The sequence below is a fragment of the Gopherus evgoodei genome, chromosome 10 (assembly GCF_007399415.2).
Source record: "Gopherus evgoodei ecotype Sinaloan lineage chromosome 10, rGopEvg1_v1.p, whole genome shotgun sequence".
Taxonomy (NCBI): Eukaryota; Metazoa; Chordata; order Testudines; family Testudinidae; genus Gopherus; species Gopherus evgoodei.
Window position 1 is genome coordinate 10452519 of NC_044331.1, and position 18511 is coordinate 10471029.

Here is an 18511-nt window from a genome sequence, read left to right on the forward strand (position 1 = left end):
GGCACAGAGGCAGGAAGGGGGCAGCTTTCTTTTAAAGCAACATATCCTCAGCTATAAAAATTCTCAGGGCCATATTATCTATACCAGGCATCATGATGGCTGTGCAAGATAATACATAATGCATCAGGAGCATTTATGTGTTGAAGCATTTTATCTCAAGCATGTTTGTCATAAGGACGAAGTCATCTTACACCATCAGCTGTACAATCCTATTAAATCTAAGTTGATATTGTCTGAGTGGAGCAAAATATGTTCAAATTCGTATTGTCTCTGTCTCCCTTCTCACACACAAATGAAACGAAGGAACCTATTTGGATGGATTTAGCCTCTTTCCATTCACAAATTATCTGCAAGAAATTTAAAAATTCCTGAAAGAGCTTTGTTTTTCACAAAGAATCAGTAAATTTCTGCAAAAAAAAATTCTTGTTTGGTCAAATGTTCATGTAAATGCTAAAATATTTGCTGTTCAGAATTGGTGTTGGTTAGTTTTTATTGGCTTCAAAACTGAGCTTGGCTTCAAGACTGAGCTTGATAAATTTACAGAAGGATGGTAGGATGAGACTGCATACAATGGCATGTAGCCAATCTGCGACTGCTAGCAGCAAATATCTCCAGTGGTTGGTGATGGGACACTAGATGGGGAGGGCTCTGAGTTACTACAGAGAATTCTTTCCCAGGTGTCTGGCGGATGGGTCTTGCCCACATGCTCAGGGTCTAACTGATTGCTTTATTTGGGGTCGGGAAGAGATTTTCCACTGGGTCAGACTGGCAGAGATTCTGGGGGGAAATGGGTCACTTGCAGGCTTAAAACTAGTGTAAATGGTGGATTCTCTTTAACTTGAAGTATTTAAAGCATGATTTGAGGAGTTTAGTAACTCAACCAGAGGTTAGGGTCTATTACAGCAGTGGGTGGGTGAGGTTCTGTGGCTTGCAATCTGCAGGAGGTCAGACTACATGATCATGATGGTCCCTTCTGGCCTTAAAGTCTATGAGTCTGTGAGACACAAGTTATTACCTTGTGATAACAATTTTTAGAGGCCCCAACCCAACTGAGATCAGGACTCCACTGTGCTATATGTTGTACAGCTACATAGTAAGAGATAGTCCCAGCACCCAAGAGTTTACAATCTCAATAGACAAGACAGACAAAAGGGTGGGACAGAGGAGGTAATATTATTTGTCATGTTATGTCCATTTTACAGACATGGAACCTGAGCCACAGAGAGATTACATGACTCGCCAAAGATCACACAGTACGTCTGTGCTAAAGCCAGGAATTGAACTCAGATCTCAGCCCCAGCCCAATCCATTCCTTTCTCTTTATACAGATCATGGTCTTGTTGCTGTTTTGCGGGGGGTCAGTTAATAGCCCTCTTAGGGGGAAAGGAAAGTTGTCTGGTTAAAGCACAGGAGGCCTGAAACATGGGTTCTACTCTTGACTCTGCTGTAGACTTTTTGTGTGACTTCTGGAATGCCTTTTAACTGGTTGGCGCTTCAGTTCCCCTGTCTGCAGTGTGAGGATAATACTGAACTAACACACAGTGAGGGTTAATTCAAGCATGTTCGCAAAGCACACGGCGATACTCATATGGAAAGTACTCTAGAACAAAGCTATTTTCTTGAAGTCTTGGGACAGAAAATTGTGGGGTCTAGTCAGGAATTGTGCTCATGCTCAATGCAAATGCTACAGTGAAATGCTAGGGAATTCAGTATTGTTGACAGTGGCATCATTCAGAGAAGTCAATAAACTAAGGTCCTTGTATTATCCACAGTGAAGTTAAGAATCACATGATACTTTTCATAAAGAGCGCAGGATATTCCCTTCCTTAACTAAACAGGTTCTAATGTTCTGTGTGCTCTGTTGCTGAACATGGGAGCACGGATGGATTTGTATACACATTAACTACACTACTACTGTCAGACTCTTTAATACAGGAAGTATGAAAGGTACTAAACCAAGCTGTATTCTGGTGCAATACAATCAATAACTGCTGAAAACAATATGAAGCCTGATTTTAAAACCCTGAAAAGTCAATGGCTGCTCCTGTGATTGCACGCATATTGTAAACTCCCTTCCCAATCACTGTGATTGTCTCTGCAAACCTGGAAGATGCCAATGGTCAATTAGGCTGCTTATCCCTAGCCACAAATGACCTTCATGAAGGCAAAATGATGATTCTCCAAAAGTTCTAGGAGTCCTTTGGAAAACTTCCACTGCTACATGAGTGGCATGAAGGGAGGAATAGCAGACCATCAAGTAGACTATGGATACAGTAAAAAAATATTCAATGAGGAGCTGATATGACAATCTGGGAGGCCAGGAGAGCATGTGAGAAGGCTGGAAATGTATTGCAGAAAGACTTTGGGGAGGTCCGAGGTGACTGGAGAGGTCTCAGCAAGCTTTGGGAGGGTAAAATGGATCAAGAGAGAAGATGAGGTAATGGTTGGAAAGGAGAGGGAAAAGAAGATGACAAAATACACCAGAAAAACAAGAATGGATCAGAAAGTGTCAGATCTCAGACCCAGAGATGGCTCATAATGAAGGAACTAACAGGGCCCGTGGGAACATAAGCCATCTACTTAAAACAATGTGTTTAATACACTGTGAATAAAAAGGAGTGTGTGTGGAGGGGTGGGGGCGAATGGGGGAAGGTTTCCTTCTGTTAAATATTTACCAGTCAAACACCTTCTATGACTTGTGGACCAGAGCAGAGTCTATAGGGTCCCCTTTGTAAAAGCCAAATCTTTTTACTTGAAGGTAGCTACCCACATTATGCTGAACCTGTTCAACTAATCTCTAGGTATGACACTTAATCCTGACTCTATCTTTTAAGCATCCCATTACTGTAAAGACATTAGCTACCAAACTTAATTAATAAAATCAATCATAATTAATTCTTTCAGTGTTCATAGAATCATTGTGGATATTTCCTTAAGAGTTTCATTGTAATTTGACATTAATGGAGACCGAAAATAGTCAAATGATTTAGAATATATAGAATAATGTACACCCTGAAGTACATAATAAGGGCCTTTCCATTGAGGGGGTGATGGTGGCATTATAAAGCAAGAGTGTAAAGCTCAGATAATTAATCACTGTCACTAGGGCTGTGATGGAATTTCATCTGTATGTTTAAGGAGTATTTTATTCTTTACTTCCATCAGTTTTAAATGCTACACCACTGATCAGCCATAGCTTTCACGAGTACCTCCATGTAGCCAGGACTGGCTCCAGTGTTTTTGGCACCCTAGGCGCATGGCCATTTCGCCGCCCCTGTGGAGGGTCTGCTGGTCCCGCAGCTCCGGTGGAGCTGCTGCAGGTGTCCTTGCGGGCAGTTCACCGGAGCTGCGGGACCAGCGGATCGTCCGCAGGAACGCCTGTGGCAGGTGCACCAGAGCAGTGGGACCAGCGGACCTCTGCAGGCACGCCTGCGGCAGGTGCACCAGAGCCACGGGACCAGCGGACTGTCCGCAGGAACGTCTGCGGCAGGTGCACCAGAGCCGTGGGACCAGTGGACCCTCTGCAGGCACGCCTGCGGCAGGTCAACCGGAGCCACCTGCCACCCCCCCGGCAAAATGCCGCCCCCCAATAATCCTGGCACCCTAGGCAATTGCCTAGGTCACCTAAATGGAAGCGCTGGCCCTGCATGTAGCTAGACCAGAGGTTCCCCCTTCATTCATGCTTCCTGAAAGGGTGATTAGAGCCTTCATTTGTAATGGCCTCGGTTGCGTTGCATGGATTTTTGCCATGCAGAAATGGGTCTTCTATTTTGATTAAGTAGGGTATTGAGGATTTTCCAAAGACATGGAAGGCTGATAACTGACACAAAGCCTATTAATCAACTTCAAACACATAAAAGGACATTGGACATCCCTGTAATTGGCCACCCACAACACTCACATACTAGGCTCAGATTTTATGCCCACCAGTAACCATAGCCATCAATGGTTGTTGCACATACACACATCCAAGGGCAAATTTTACTCCTGATCCTCTAAACTCTTAATTACGCAAAAACACACTTAGGCTCTGAATGCAAGTTTTCTCTTACAAAGGATTTGCAAGAATGAGCACCTTGGTGGGTAGGAACTTCAACAGGTCATGTCATCTATCCCCTACCATGATGGCAGGATTAATTTCATTAGCCTAAAACCATCGGTGACCAATGTGGGTTGCATTGTGCCTTGATCACTCCTCTGAAGTCAATTCCACAAGCTTGCTCTGCCATCTGTCACATTTCATAGCCCTCCTTACAGTTATTAGACCAGATGATGATCTCGGTTACATTTGTGTCAATCCAGAGTAACTCCATGGACTTGGACGGAATTACACCACTGTGAGTGGAATCAGAATTTAACCTATGGGGGTTACAGTATGGGAATTGGAAGAGTGTGTGAAGGAGAGAATATTAATTTAGCCAATTATCATTTCGCTAGTGTAGAAAGCATGTGTGTGCATGCACACACACGCACACTCACTCTGTATGACCACACATATGTATGTGTGGCTATATATACAAAAACATGCTATTAATTCCTAAGCAAAACTTTTAAAGTAAAGTGACACAGTACAGTTATATTTCTCTCCCCCTTTTACCTGAATAGCAATGTCTTTTATTGCACATTATGACAAATGAGTGGAGAACACCAATTAGTGTAAAAACAACAACAAGCAACAAACAAAAAAGACGGTGGGAGACGATGACGATTTTCTCATGTTTAAGCTACTGATTCTTCCAAATGCAAGGTACAACCTGTGGTATCTATCTCTTCCTCTGGTCTCCATCCATCAATCAATATAATCCTATAAGAGTTCAAACTTCAATACTAGTTACATAAGAGACCCACTGAATTAGATAAACTCAATCACTGCTGGTGATGAAATGATTATTTAATTACTGTCAACTATGCATCCAATATCACAGAGAGAAAATCCAAGAGCATTGACAGTCAATGGTAATTTATTAATCAATTAAACAGTACTGCTCAGCTAAGCACAATTTGCAGGATTAAATTAAATAAACATAGGAGGTAGTTCTTGTAACATTAAAGGCTGGGAGACGGTACAGTAAAAGAAGAAACCTTCAAAGGCAGAGCTCAAAAATCGGTCGTCAGTGTAAGAAAAACAAAAAGCCAAGAGGGCTGGAGCTGGAGGGCATGTTTCTGATCTCACACCAGTTTAACTGCATTGTCATCTGTGGAGCTGCTCTTTAATTTTACCAGCATGGGTAAATTCAGCATCCGAACCAGGTGCCTGCCCCATTTCTCAATAGCCTGAGGTCACTAATTCCAAGTCTCTGAGTCAAGGGGAGAACAGACCCTCCTGACCTGTCAAGTTTTTTTCAGAATGTAAATATCATTCCAATTACAGTGTAAACAGGTGAGATCAGTAATCTTATCACTAGCTCACTTCCTAGGCTTTGCTTAAATTCTTATAAGGCAGGATTGTACTTCTTCAAGAACTGGCTGTTCCTAAGGTTTATCCCTGCAGGGCCTCTTGTCCCTAGCCCTAGATCTCTCTTGCTTCAGAAAGACCCTTGGGGTTGTTGTTGTTGTTGTTTGTTCTCTGGAGATACACACCTGGTCTGACTATGAGGGTGAATGTTCTCTGCACTTCTCCTAATTATTACTATTATTACAGTAGCACCAAGATGCTCCCATTGAAATGGAAGGGGTGTGTGCGCTAGGTGCTGTACATGGAAGTTTAAATAGCCTAAACAGATTGTAAACAATTAAAAATGTCTCCCTGTTCACACAACTTCTGTTACTTACATGAAACTTGTGATTTCAATAGCTATGAAGCTTTTAGGTATTTAAAATAATAGATATTGGGCATACTGTCAATCTTTTGGTTAAATACTTAGTTATCCCATATTTTATAACATGGATGGAGTTTTGTCTAGTGACATGGCACTGGGACTCAGGAATCCTGGCTCTACTCCCAGCTCTCCCACTGACTTGTTCTGTCACCCTGGGCAAGCAGATTAGCTCTCTGTGATATGAGCATGGTCCCTATGTCACAGGTATGTTGAGAGGCTCAGTTCATATTTGTAACACACTTTGAAAGCCTCCTGATGATGATGTGGAATGGGGGTTAGAATAGTGGAGCAGCCTATTCTAGGGATTGCAGTCATGGTCTTAGCTGATGGCTTTGGGCAGAAACCATGCAAAACCTAACAGTTTCAGGTGAGTTCCAATTTAAGATTTTTTGGGTTCATTTGAACCAGAGACATGAGACAGGAGATGAGAGTTCAAAATCAATGACACTGTAAAAAGGGCAAACAAATCCCTGGAAACCAAAACTGCTGATTTTCAGGTCACTCCATCACTGAGGATCATCTGTGTATCATGATCAGGGAAATGGCAGTCAGAGGATTCCTCTTCCCTAGAGGGACTGTTATAAACAGGACACTATAGGAACAGGGAACCCACAGGGAGTTAGACTGGAAGAACTTACTGGGTTCAATAAAGTTCCATTTATTCAATTCAACCTGCCTTCAGCATCCCTGTTTGTGAACAAAACATACTGTGCCTCTTGGACTAAATTCTGCTGTCTGTTATACCAGTGCCTAAAATCTGAACACACGATACTGAAGTCAATGGAGTGACTTCAGATTCACACTGGTGTAACAGAAAGCAGAATCTGATCTGTACAAAATATTATCTTTCCCATCCTTTTCTAAACCCCATCTGGTTGTTGTTGAACTTTCACTTTGTCTTGTTTATCTAAAACCAATACCTATTCAGACTCCAATCAATCAATGCTGCATTGGGAATGATGACAAAAGAGTTCCAATTCTCTTGTTTAACAACTTGTTCAACACCTACTGCCTTCAGAGGCCTTTCAGCATCTACACTTCCTGACTTTGTACCTCCCAACCTTCTGAATTTAAAGGAAATAAGAGAGAGAGAGTCTAGCAGCAAACTGCAGTGGAAGACATCAAATTCTGTGTGGCTGAGGGCAACATACTTGACAGAAATACCATTAGTAGACTTGGGATCGTTACCTTCTAATGAGTAGCACAGTACTTGAAACTCAAACCAGTGGGGTTGTTTTTGTTGCAAAAGTGCAGTGCAAAGATAACAGGAAAACAGACTGTGGGTGTTGCTCTGACTGTATCTCTCACAATAATTGAACTAACAGAAACTCAAAGGGAATACAGCATTTCAGGTTAAATGATGCCTGGGAATCTAAGTACTGCTGTTGCTGTGTGATAACTTTATTCACTCTTTGTACAGTAGTGGATTTAGTCCTAAGCTTGTGAGAAGCCTGGTTTCTCATCTGGTAAATTTGACAAATGCAGCAAAGTTGAGTCAGCCCAATGATTAAAAACATCGTACATAGGAACTCATCTTGCAAACCTTTCTTATGTGTGAAGTACTATTTAAGGCATCCATCCGACAGTCAGATCTAGACAGGACATTTGTGCTCATGCAGATGTTCTGCATAGCCATATGAAGGTTAAGGCTGAAGTCTGCAACAATTCACATGTGTAAAGACTACTCAAGTGAGTAACAGGATTCAGGACTGGGTCCATAAGCCTGGAACTTGTGATCGTTAGAGAATGTTGACAGAGTTTGTATCTGAGCTTTCCATGAAACGTAAGGGGTTTGGGATCTGGTGTTCCAGTTCCAGAGATTTGATCTTTTTCCTGATCAAAATCCTGTCTCAAAGTATTGAAAACACCATTCCAATCAGTAAAACAGACTTGGTGGTTTGAAAACTGGTTTATTAAAGCACAAAAATTGTCCGGTTCTCTTCCAGCTTTAAAGTGGCTACCATCAGCAAAGATGCTGGATAGCAATATAGAATAAAAGCATTTGCATTTTCCTTGGCCTTTTCATGGCTGTATTAACATTGTGCTGGAGGCTGATTTGGCTAACAAGTTCTGAGCTAGGAACTGGGGTTATTAATGTCACTGTTCATAATTCTTTTTTTATTGAATCAGAGCCCTGCTATATCAAAGACTAGGTTATAGTGAATCATCTACTCAACAAATGAAAAGATCCATAATGCACATTTTTAATGGGGGTAGGGGGTAATGCATGTTACAATTTTTTGCACAAATTTTGTGGCCAGATACTACAAAATTTGTGAGCACACATCCTATGGTCATATGTTGGGTAGTATATAGTTAATGTTCCATGCCAGCTAGCACTGAATGTTCCAGTTCAATACTATAAAAGGAAGGAAAATCTAAATGTAAATAATGCGTGTAACAAAATAAATAAATAAAAAAATCCAGACTTCCAGAATGATTGTGTTTTACTGACTTCTGGTACGCTGCTGCATATGGGTAAGATTCGTCTCAATCTCTTTCAATGCGACCTAAATAGTGTGATTATTTTCAGTAATTTTATGTTGTGAAAAAGTGTTACATAATGATGCAACCTAATTTAGGACCTGATCCTAGAGACACTTGCAATGTGTGAGTTTAATGAGTCTAGTCATCTGAGTAAAGTTATTCATGCCTATCTCTGCAGCACAGAAAGCTATAGGATTTTCTGAATGCTTCACAATTTACAAGATTCTTCTTACCATGATAATCAAAAGAATATACATACAATGTTCCCACCCAATCCGAAACCCTCTGAAGTCAATGGTCATCTTTGCATTGACTTCAGCGGTCTTTAAATCAGGCCATAAAGACAAAAATTACCAAGGAACTGGTTTTTCAAAGATGTGGGAAATAATATATCTAAATGGAGCTGGAGGTAAGAATTTAGAAGCTTTAGAATAGCCTCCCATCATGCAGCCATATAAAATGGTGAGCGATGGGGAGCAACAATGTAATGCAACAGTTTGATAGTTTTAAAATCCCTAATCAGATTGAAAAAAATTGGCCTGCACTGCAAACTGCCTTTTGATGATTTCATACACAAGTCTCCATGTGCTAAAACAGAAGCAATTGTTCCTACAACATTTTAAATATGACTTTTCTGGTTTAACATTACGTGACTCACGTCGTGTTATAGGGGCTTAAATTCTGATCACTGTTGCGCAGCTGCGACTGCCAGGAAAATGAATGAAAGTTGAGGGCACTCAGCCTCATGCAGAATGAGTGGTAGTTATTTACAGCTGCTTCCTGAAAAGATAATTTTCACTCTGAGAAATTTTCATAATTAAGCCTGGAATGGCTCATGCTATGCAGTTCATCAACAACGAGGACATAAAGAACGCTGAAGACTCATTATAGACAGCACAAACTTAACTCATGATCAGTACTTGGAGTGAGCAATCTCAGACCATTACTTTTAATGGGATTAGCCTTTCTTGTGTACAAAAGGCAGCACAGCTCTGTCGATTTAAGATCATTTCCTTATTATAACAACATGGGCCACGTTCATTCTAATGGGAAGCTGCTCATTCCAACTTCACGTCTTATGGTTGCGGTGGCACGGAGCACTTCATTAGAAATATGGGACAGTAACAAGCTGTTTTCTTGGTTTATTTTTGCCTCTCTGGTCCCTGCATCCTTTTTACATCTTCCTAGGCCTTACCTTTGATCATCAGGAGGAATGGGATTAGCTCACTGATTCTGTCCATTAGTGCCAGAAAAATGGAATAGGTCTAGGTTGTGTCTTCACTAGAATTTTCATCTATTCCCAGATGCCTCCTCACTCCTCCAACAAGGGTTGGGAGATCCTCTACAGAGCACACAAGGATGAATACAGTGTCTGTGGGCTCTCAAAATCCCATTCCAATTCTGCATGAGTTTTCTGAAGGCCATGCAGGATATTCTCCAGTATGAGTATCTAGCTGCCTCTAATACTGATCAGAGCTGCCCATCTCCAGCCTAGGGAAGTAATGGGGAGAATGAACCAAAAAGATTTCAAGGGGAACAAGTCCTCTTCAGCTCAGACAAACCTCAAACATTAGGATGCAAAGTGCTTTGCTCTGTAAGTAATGTGAGAACAAATTCTCTTTTGAGAGATCTAGTACATGTTGGTTTAGCAACATAATAGCAAGGGAATAGCATGACAACAGCCTTTCTCCTCATGTTTTAGTGTCCATACCAGGAACCTCAGTGGGAAAATGGAAATTGAACAAAATTCCATCATACTTTTTCAAACTTCACAAACTGTTCAGTATTAATTTTAGGTGATATTTTCAGCTGGTTTTTAAATTGATTCCCATCAGTTTGCCCATCTACAGACTAGAAACCTTTAAAAATGACATCCTATTTTATAATAATATGTTACATTTCTATGGCGCCTCCCATCTGACTAGTTAAAGGTTAAGACTCAACATTTTGTGGTTAATATTGGCATCTCCATTTTGCAGTCAGGGAAACTGACCACAAGCAGTTATGACACTTGCCTACGGTTAACGTAAAACATCCACTGAACTTCTGGGATAAGAACCCCAGTCTCCCAAGTCCCCGTCCAATAGCGATGAACTATCCTTCTCCAAAACTAAATCTTTTCAAGAAGACAGATCTGTAAGACAGAATTATTTAGAGTTTCTCACAAAGCAAAAGATTTAAAGCAACAAGGACCTATCCCAGCAAAATGTTTTTGTTCTAACAGATGTCATGCAGCTTTGGTTACTTTACTCCCTAGTGTTTGTTTATGAAGTAATCTTGTCGTCTCACAGGGCTAAGCATGCACGCCTGTTTTAACACACCAATTATAAGTAACTCTGACTAACAACACGTGTATAGATGTATCAGCCTGGCTGCTGTGGGAAGCCACGGGTCTCTAATCTCCTGGAATTACTGCTTCAAAATCCCTGAAACATCAAAACTCCAGAGCTAGGCATTTCTTTTGCAAAGCAATATCCTTTAAATAAAGCTGTCAGCATGCTAATAAATAAGTAGTATTTAAAAATAAAAATCACATACCAGTAGGTGAGGGGGGTGTATAAAAGGGGCAGAGGGGGTGAAGACCAAGGCATCCAGACCCAGTCAAGCATAAGCTTATTTATGAGAGAGAGCTGCCATGTAAACAAAGGCACGGAAAGGCTCCCTGCAGGGTACAGGTGCTTTCCAACCCCCATATGTCACAACTGAAGCTGATTATTGCCAAGAAGAGTGTTTCAATCAATATGTAACTTTTTTAAAAAAAGAATCATTAGTTTTACAGTACAAATTCATCAGTTTCACAAATTAGAAGCCCATCCGTTCACTATCCCGTATTTTGTTTTCTCCTTCCATATCCAGAAGCACGATACAAAGAGGTAGGCACACGTGTGGAAATCTACTCTGAACATAAACTGCAGAGATGAAAGAGGGAGATCCAGGACAATGGAACAAATGGTGGGGGGAGAACCCCCACTGAATCAGTTAAAATTGCTTTCTAAGTTCAAGCAAATGTTTCGAGCTGTCTCACAACTGTGGGGATAGCATCAGGCATTGTGAAACCACCATCCAGAAGTGCAGCAGGTCAAGATCTCCTTTAGACCTCGCACCAGGGTTCAGCGAAGCAATAAAGGGGTGGTGGAGAGCTGCTCTGCAGCTGGTGGGGCCATATCTGGTCTCCCAGCATACTCAGAATTCCACTTCCAGCGCTGTCATTGTTCATCCTGTGAAGTGCCGAGTCCTCTCAACTCCCACTGAGGCCCGTGCTCTGTACCTCACAGGATATGGCCTTATATATCCCCCTTTACTGTGACATCACAAATACACTAAAGAGTGAGAAAAGCAGAAATCATGGATTTCCTCCCCTCCCTTGTAAATTTGGAGAAAATAATGTTTCCTATTGTCTTATTATGGCTGGCCTGAGAGCTTTCCACGCCTCTAATGAGACTAGATTGTGGCACCCCATACAAAGTCAGAGATGGAAACCTTTATAGAAAGGATTTCCACTCACAAAATGAAAGCCTTAGGAGTTCACTTCAGAGACAAAATACCAATAGAGACATTATTAACATCACTGACATGCACACAAAGGAAGCCAGAGGCTCAGACCTCTGCCTCTGTGTGGTTAAAAACATAGGCACTTAGCAGGGAAAGAAAATTACACTGTTCTGAGGTCCAGACCTGCCATATTTAGTCCTGGAATGGTGCCAAAATAAGCCCAGCTAGAGTGGAGGATCAGGATGAGATATAAAGTCTGATAGCATTGGGGCTATAAACGAACTTCTGTACACTGTTGGAGAGCTAAGAATCCCTGTTTTCCAAGAATACCAAGAGACTTCCTACCTAGAATTGGCAGGTCATGTATATATCATATCTATTGGACCTTCAGTTCACATAATTCTAATTATTAGCTTGCCCGCTTATTTTTTGTGAATACAGCGGTTATTTATTGAGAGGGGGAAATGTGACTGATGCCTTTTTTTTTTAAATGGGAGGCAAAATTAGCATAGACCCCTGGGATCTACCTGTTTTGAGCACTCCAAGCGTGAGTGCTCATGTCACTTTTAAAAATGCGGATCAAGTGTATTTGGAAGCACAAAGCTAATGGTAAAATTATGTATATTGGTTGCATATACTTTTTGATTGCAAAGTACCTTTTGACAAAAGTGCATATAGATATCTTTCATGTTCAGCACAGGATTTGTGCAATTGATACAACTCCATTTATTTGAGTAAAACGGAATTTACTCTGGTCATTTGCTGCGGAAGGAAGTGCAGCAGATGCTCATCTGGGAACATGCTCCCAATGAAGTGTCCGCCTCCCCTTCGAACAGCCAAGGTTTGTATAAGAGGGATTCCAATGTGTATTATTATTGGATGGCTAATGATAGCTTTCCAAAGTGCCCCTACCACTCATTTGGTGTGAACTGGTGTGTATTGTGTGTGGTGTTGTTTTAAAAACTTATGCTGCAGATCCCTGGAGTCCAGGCTTTGATGCTTAAAATAATTAAACGTGCTCAATCTCTTACACTTGGTTATACACTGACCTCAACAAGACTCATCACGTGCACAGTGCTAAGCGTGTACTTAAGTGCATGAAAGATTGGGGTGTCTTAGGTCTACCTTTTCAAAAGCAATTTATGATGCCTCTGGTTTAGGGAACCCAAGCTGAGACACTTTAAAGAGGCCTGGTATTCAGAAAGGCCTATGCCAGTATCTCCCAAACTTGGGATGCCGCTTGTGTAGGGAAAGGCCCTGGCAGCCCAGGCCGGTTTGTTTATCTGCCATGTCTGCAGGTCTGGCCGATTGCGGCTCCCACTGGCTGCGGCTTGCTGCTCCAGGCCAATGGAAGCTGCTGGAAGTGACAGGGGCCAAGGGACTTACTGGCCACCGCTTCCAGCAACTCCCATTGCCCTGGAGTAGTGATTTGCAGCCACTAGGAGCCATGATTGGCTGGACCTGCAGACATGGCAGATAAACAAACTGGCTTGGGCTGCCAGGGGCTTTCCCTACACAAGCGGCGTCCCAAGTTTGAGAAACACTGGTCTATGCCCTTCTATTCTATATAGGATTTTATACCACATTCATCACTGAAGTATCTGAGGGCCTATGGCTGAGCATTCCTCTATGAAAGGAAAGCCACTTCACCTGTCTCTAGCGGGGCAGCCAACATCACTAGCAGCATTTGAAAACCTACACCATATATATTATAAATAAATAGGGGCATTCTTTACCTCTTGTTTTTTTGTTTTGGTTTAGTGGCCTAGACAGTATTAAAATACAAAAAACAAAACAAAAAACCCCACAACTCTTTATCCTACACAGATGTGAAGAGATGTACAAACCATGCAAAGGGTTAAAGCAGTTAAATAGAAAGATATATGTTTTAACGGAGTTGTGCTTTAAAATTACTTCTAATTTATCCACTTACCAGACATGTATGGAGGTAAAATGATCAGCAGTAATGTGCAGCAGAAAGATATATACTTTTTTAATTGTAGCCAAGAGGAAAAAAGCAGCATGGAATAACTTAATCGTTGCTAATTATAATATCACTGAGGTAATTACAATAGATTTTGATTGTCTCATTTTCACACCAGAGGAGGGCACAATACTGGCTTTTCTCTTAATACATATTTGTTTTTAGAGAAGAGCTGACAATTACACTAATTGTAGTCACAGCATGAAACTTTGTTTTTAAAGAAAAAATTGTCGACATGTCACACAGACTGAACGCATCCTTTTTGTTTTGTTAGGTGCAAATTAAAGACATATTAATTGCTTTGTTCATTGTAACAATGCAGAGAAACACTAATGCAAACATGACCAATTCTCTCAGAGTCACACCAATTGGAAAGAATTCTGGGCCCAAAATGAACATGGCCATAGAAAAGGAACCTCTTGGTAGCTGCTGCTGTCCTAACAAATGGGGGTGAGGGCTCTGGTAAAGTTGAAGTGGAAGGAAACAAGAAAGTGGGGTTAGATCCTCAGCTAGTGTAAGTCTATTGACTTCAGTTAGGTTTGTCTCAGCACCACAGAAGGTGTGTCTACACTTAAGCTGTGTGTGTGGGGGGAAACAGAGTTAATTCCCAGCTTGAGGAGACATATGCTCACTAGCCCACCTCAGACACGCTTGTATTCAGGCTGGAGAGCCCCTTCTGCCACTTGCACTGCCACAGCAGCACTCTATTTTCAGCTCTCTAACTCAGTCCTACTTAGGGTTGCCAGTTTTGGTTGGACGTATTTCTAAAGGTTTCGTCACATGACATACTCTTTAATTAAAGATTAATCTTTAATTCCTAGAGACTCCAGGGCAATCCTGGAGGGATGGCAATCCTAATCGTACCTAGTGTAGGTATGTCTCCTCGCGATGGGAATTACACCCCCAGCATGAAGTGTAGACATTCCTAGACTGACCACACTGGATCACACCTGGGGTCCAGCTAGTCTACTATCTTGCCTGGCAGTGGCCATCACCATGTGCTTCAGAGAGAAATACAGGAAACCCCACAGCAGGCATATGTGGTACAATCAGCCTCTTGTGAAAGCCTCATCCTAACTCCTAATGGAGCTTAATTTAAGCCCTGAAGTCTGAGCTTTTATATCCCCTCCAAACTATTTTTTTTTGGAGGGAAAGGGCATTACACTGGTTACATTACACTATCTTGCTAGTATCGGCAACATCCTGGTGGGTGCCTTGCCATTCCCTGCCTCTGAGACCCAGGAATGATCACCAGTGCTGACAGCAGAGGCCTGACAGCAATGAATCTCTCCCCTTTTGGTAAAATGGGGGTGATAATACTGGCTCTCATACCCCACAGGGACATTGGAGATAATTTTTGAAGACAAAAAGTTATAAGAATTATTTTTGACCATTTGATGAACATATTATTTTTATTATGGTGGTGCCCAGGGACCAGATCAGAACGGGGGACTCATTGCCCTACAGACTATACATAGACTAGTGAACAGTCTGAATAGGTTTGCATGTCCTAAGGAGGTTTAAGTGAGCCAGATGGGTGAATTTCCTTTACCTCTAACACTAACAGATTGTCCAAATGGATAGGAGGAGGTTTAGGAAAAAATCAGGAAATCATCTGTTTGAAGTGGGAGTGACTTGCTCAGATGACAGCAAACTTTATTATGCACCATTTAAAATTTCAGTGAGGGAAACCAGTGATTTGCCACTTGAACACATTGTATCATTACATTGTATAATGGAACCTTGCCAAGTGACCTGCTCATCTGTCAAAACATCAGGCACCCTTCAAAGAATGTTAAGTGGTATTACCTGTTTTCTGATGGGAATCTCACTTCCAGTCAACATGTAGGCTGCTCCAGCTGAAATATCCCAGCAGACTAGAACAATATTACAGATATTTGCACTTACTGTTCATGATCTTTGAGCTTCGTCCTACTGTTCCCAGTCCGAAAGCAAGGAAAACAGTTGGAGGTCAGCTCATCTCCACTTTATCAGCTCCAATGAACACATTTCATAGATCCAGAAGTGCACAAAAATTAGTCCATCCTTGACTAAGTGAGACAAGCAAGGTATTTGCATTATTTCCGTAATCTACCCTCACACTTTTTCAGCGTGTAGATGAAATATTCCAGGAAGGAAAAATCTGCCTGCATATGAAGAAAAAAATGCTTTCTAATCATGAACTTGACCATCATTGTGTTACCCAAGTCCTAGATAACCTACAGAAATAGGCTTCCATTTCAGATCATGACTCCAATTTTGTTGTGTCCCCTTACACCACAGCTGAATTTGATCCATTCATTACACCATAGAGTAATTAAGCTTTAGAAAGTCCAAATATGCTTTCAAGATTTGTGGCTCTTTTTACAAGACAATTCTAGAGCCGGTGGAAACTTTTCAAAAATTCAAAATTTCGACAGATTTTTTTTGAAAATTTTCAGAAATGTTTTAAAAGCAAAAAACAAAACACATTTTTACCAACTTTAATCCTTTTCAAGACCAATTAATGATTATGAACCAAGAATATACTATGTACATATATGCACTAACCCAGTGTATTATATATACACATAGCGAGGCAGTGAGCAAATAAGAGGTTTACGACGATTGTTACAGGTGACTGTCTATTTTACACTAATGGTAAGAAGTCAAACAAAAAAATCATCTTTCACTATACAAGATGGAGGAACACTTTCTCCCATGCTAATTGGTTCCCTTCTATAATCACGATATCCTATTATATTGGGTTCATTTGGTGTTAAAACAGGGCCAGTTCCAAATTTCAATGATGTCAAAGCGAGTGCTTCCACTTACTTCAATGTTCTTTAGATCATTCTCAGACTGCAAATAACTGGTAATTTTTTTAAATCTACGTTGTTACAGCACTACATTCAATATAGTGAGAAAGGCAAACTCAATCAAGCCCCTATGTCATTTCTTCTATCCAGACTTCGCTGTGAGCAGTGCGATAGGGTCACCTCCCATAGATCTGTTTCCTTCCCCCCTCCCAGTGGAAGAAAAGAAGCAGGGATGTGTCTTCGTAAAATGAAGCACATACTAAAGGCGCTTTGCTGGATCAGGGCCAGAATGTGCAGCCCCATGAAGGGTTGAGCCTTAAAAGTCTGATAATTAGTTGTGCAGAACACTCCCAACTCCCAGTAGAGTCAAACAGGAGTTGAGGGAGGACTGGCCATCCAGGCCCTGGATTTAGACATTGGCCCACACGTACCAGTAGTGTAATGCCATATTTAAGAACAAATGAAATTCTTTCTTTCTTGCTATCCTTTAATCAATATATCTTAAAATATGTGACTCAAGAATATGACAAAAGGACCCTATTGCTCTGTTACAAATGTACTCAGCAATAGCTAATACCAGTCCCTTCGCTTTTTTTAAAAGATCTTACTAGAGAGAAGAATACAAAATAGTCTCTCTATTAATGTAGATTTTGAACTGGTTAGACCTTCAGAAAAATCTCTGCATATAAAACAGGAGTTAACGTTTGACTTTTAGATCCATGTTACCCACAGAAGAAATTCTGAGAGCAGTAAGTAGCTACAGGTTTTACATACTTAGTTAATTAGCAATTCTTACCAAACAGAGTGTATCTTTCCTTCTCAGGGTTCAGCCTGGTCTCTATTAGACATATTTACGGGAAAAGTCAATGGATAAGACATTAGAGGCCAACCTCAAAGTCAGAATAAAGCAACCATAGACCTTAGAGAAGTGCTTTATTAGCCAAGGATTGGTTGGTTATTGATCTTGGTCTATGTCTCTGGTCACAATAGCACTTACCCTAATTTTTCTAGTGTAAATATAAGTAAATTTGAATGGGTGTTGCTGAAAACAATCTGTAAATCTACATTTTGTGGTTTATGTTGTAATTGTAGTTACGGGAAGGTTCAATATCTGGAGCATGGTAAGGAGACAAGGCTGTGGCATGGCAACCTCAGCTCTGCAAATATGTCCTGAAGCACTTTCTCAGAGGTCATTAAAATGACTAGAGCTATCACTCTGCTCAGAAAGAGAGAAACCACATGGGTACTCATAAGAAAGAACTGGGGGAAAAATGTTGTAAAGAAAAATGTTATGCATTTAACTTCAGCTTTTCTTTTTACTGAGGTCAACCAGATAATTAAGCAAAACAGATATGCAGTTTCTTTACTTTTCTGCAGAGAAACATTAATAAATTACTGCTTGCCTCAGCACTACCATAGTTTCTTTCCTTCTTTCTATATTTTTGTTTCATCTTTAACATTTATTTTGAGGGCATTTTCAATTTATACTCTGTTCTCCTCTTAGGACCTCTGTCCTATTGGGAACACCTCTCCTTATCATGTGATTCTAGAGGGTTAATGAGGGTTAATGGCCATTGTATTTCAGTTTGATAATACAAAGGAAATACCCAAAAACATAATAGCTGTATTGACAACAGCACTTATCTGAATTTAAATTAACTCTGCGTGAACCTTAGTGTTGTATTGCTGAAAAAATATAAACTTTAGTAGTTAAGGTGCTGAACTAAAATTCTCACTATTGCTAAGCTGTTATTTCTAAACTTTCTGTCCACTGATAAATATGGGTGAGATTATTACTTATTGTAGGGATGTAAGGAGATCCACATCCTTACCACCCCGAATTACCTAACCAGAGCAATGAGTAGAGATTGCTACATGCCCTCCTCCACAGGTGGGTGGGCAGGAGTAGGCAGTGGGTGAAGCCTTCACCC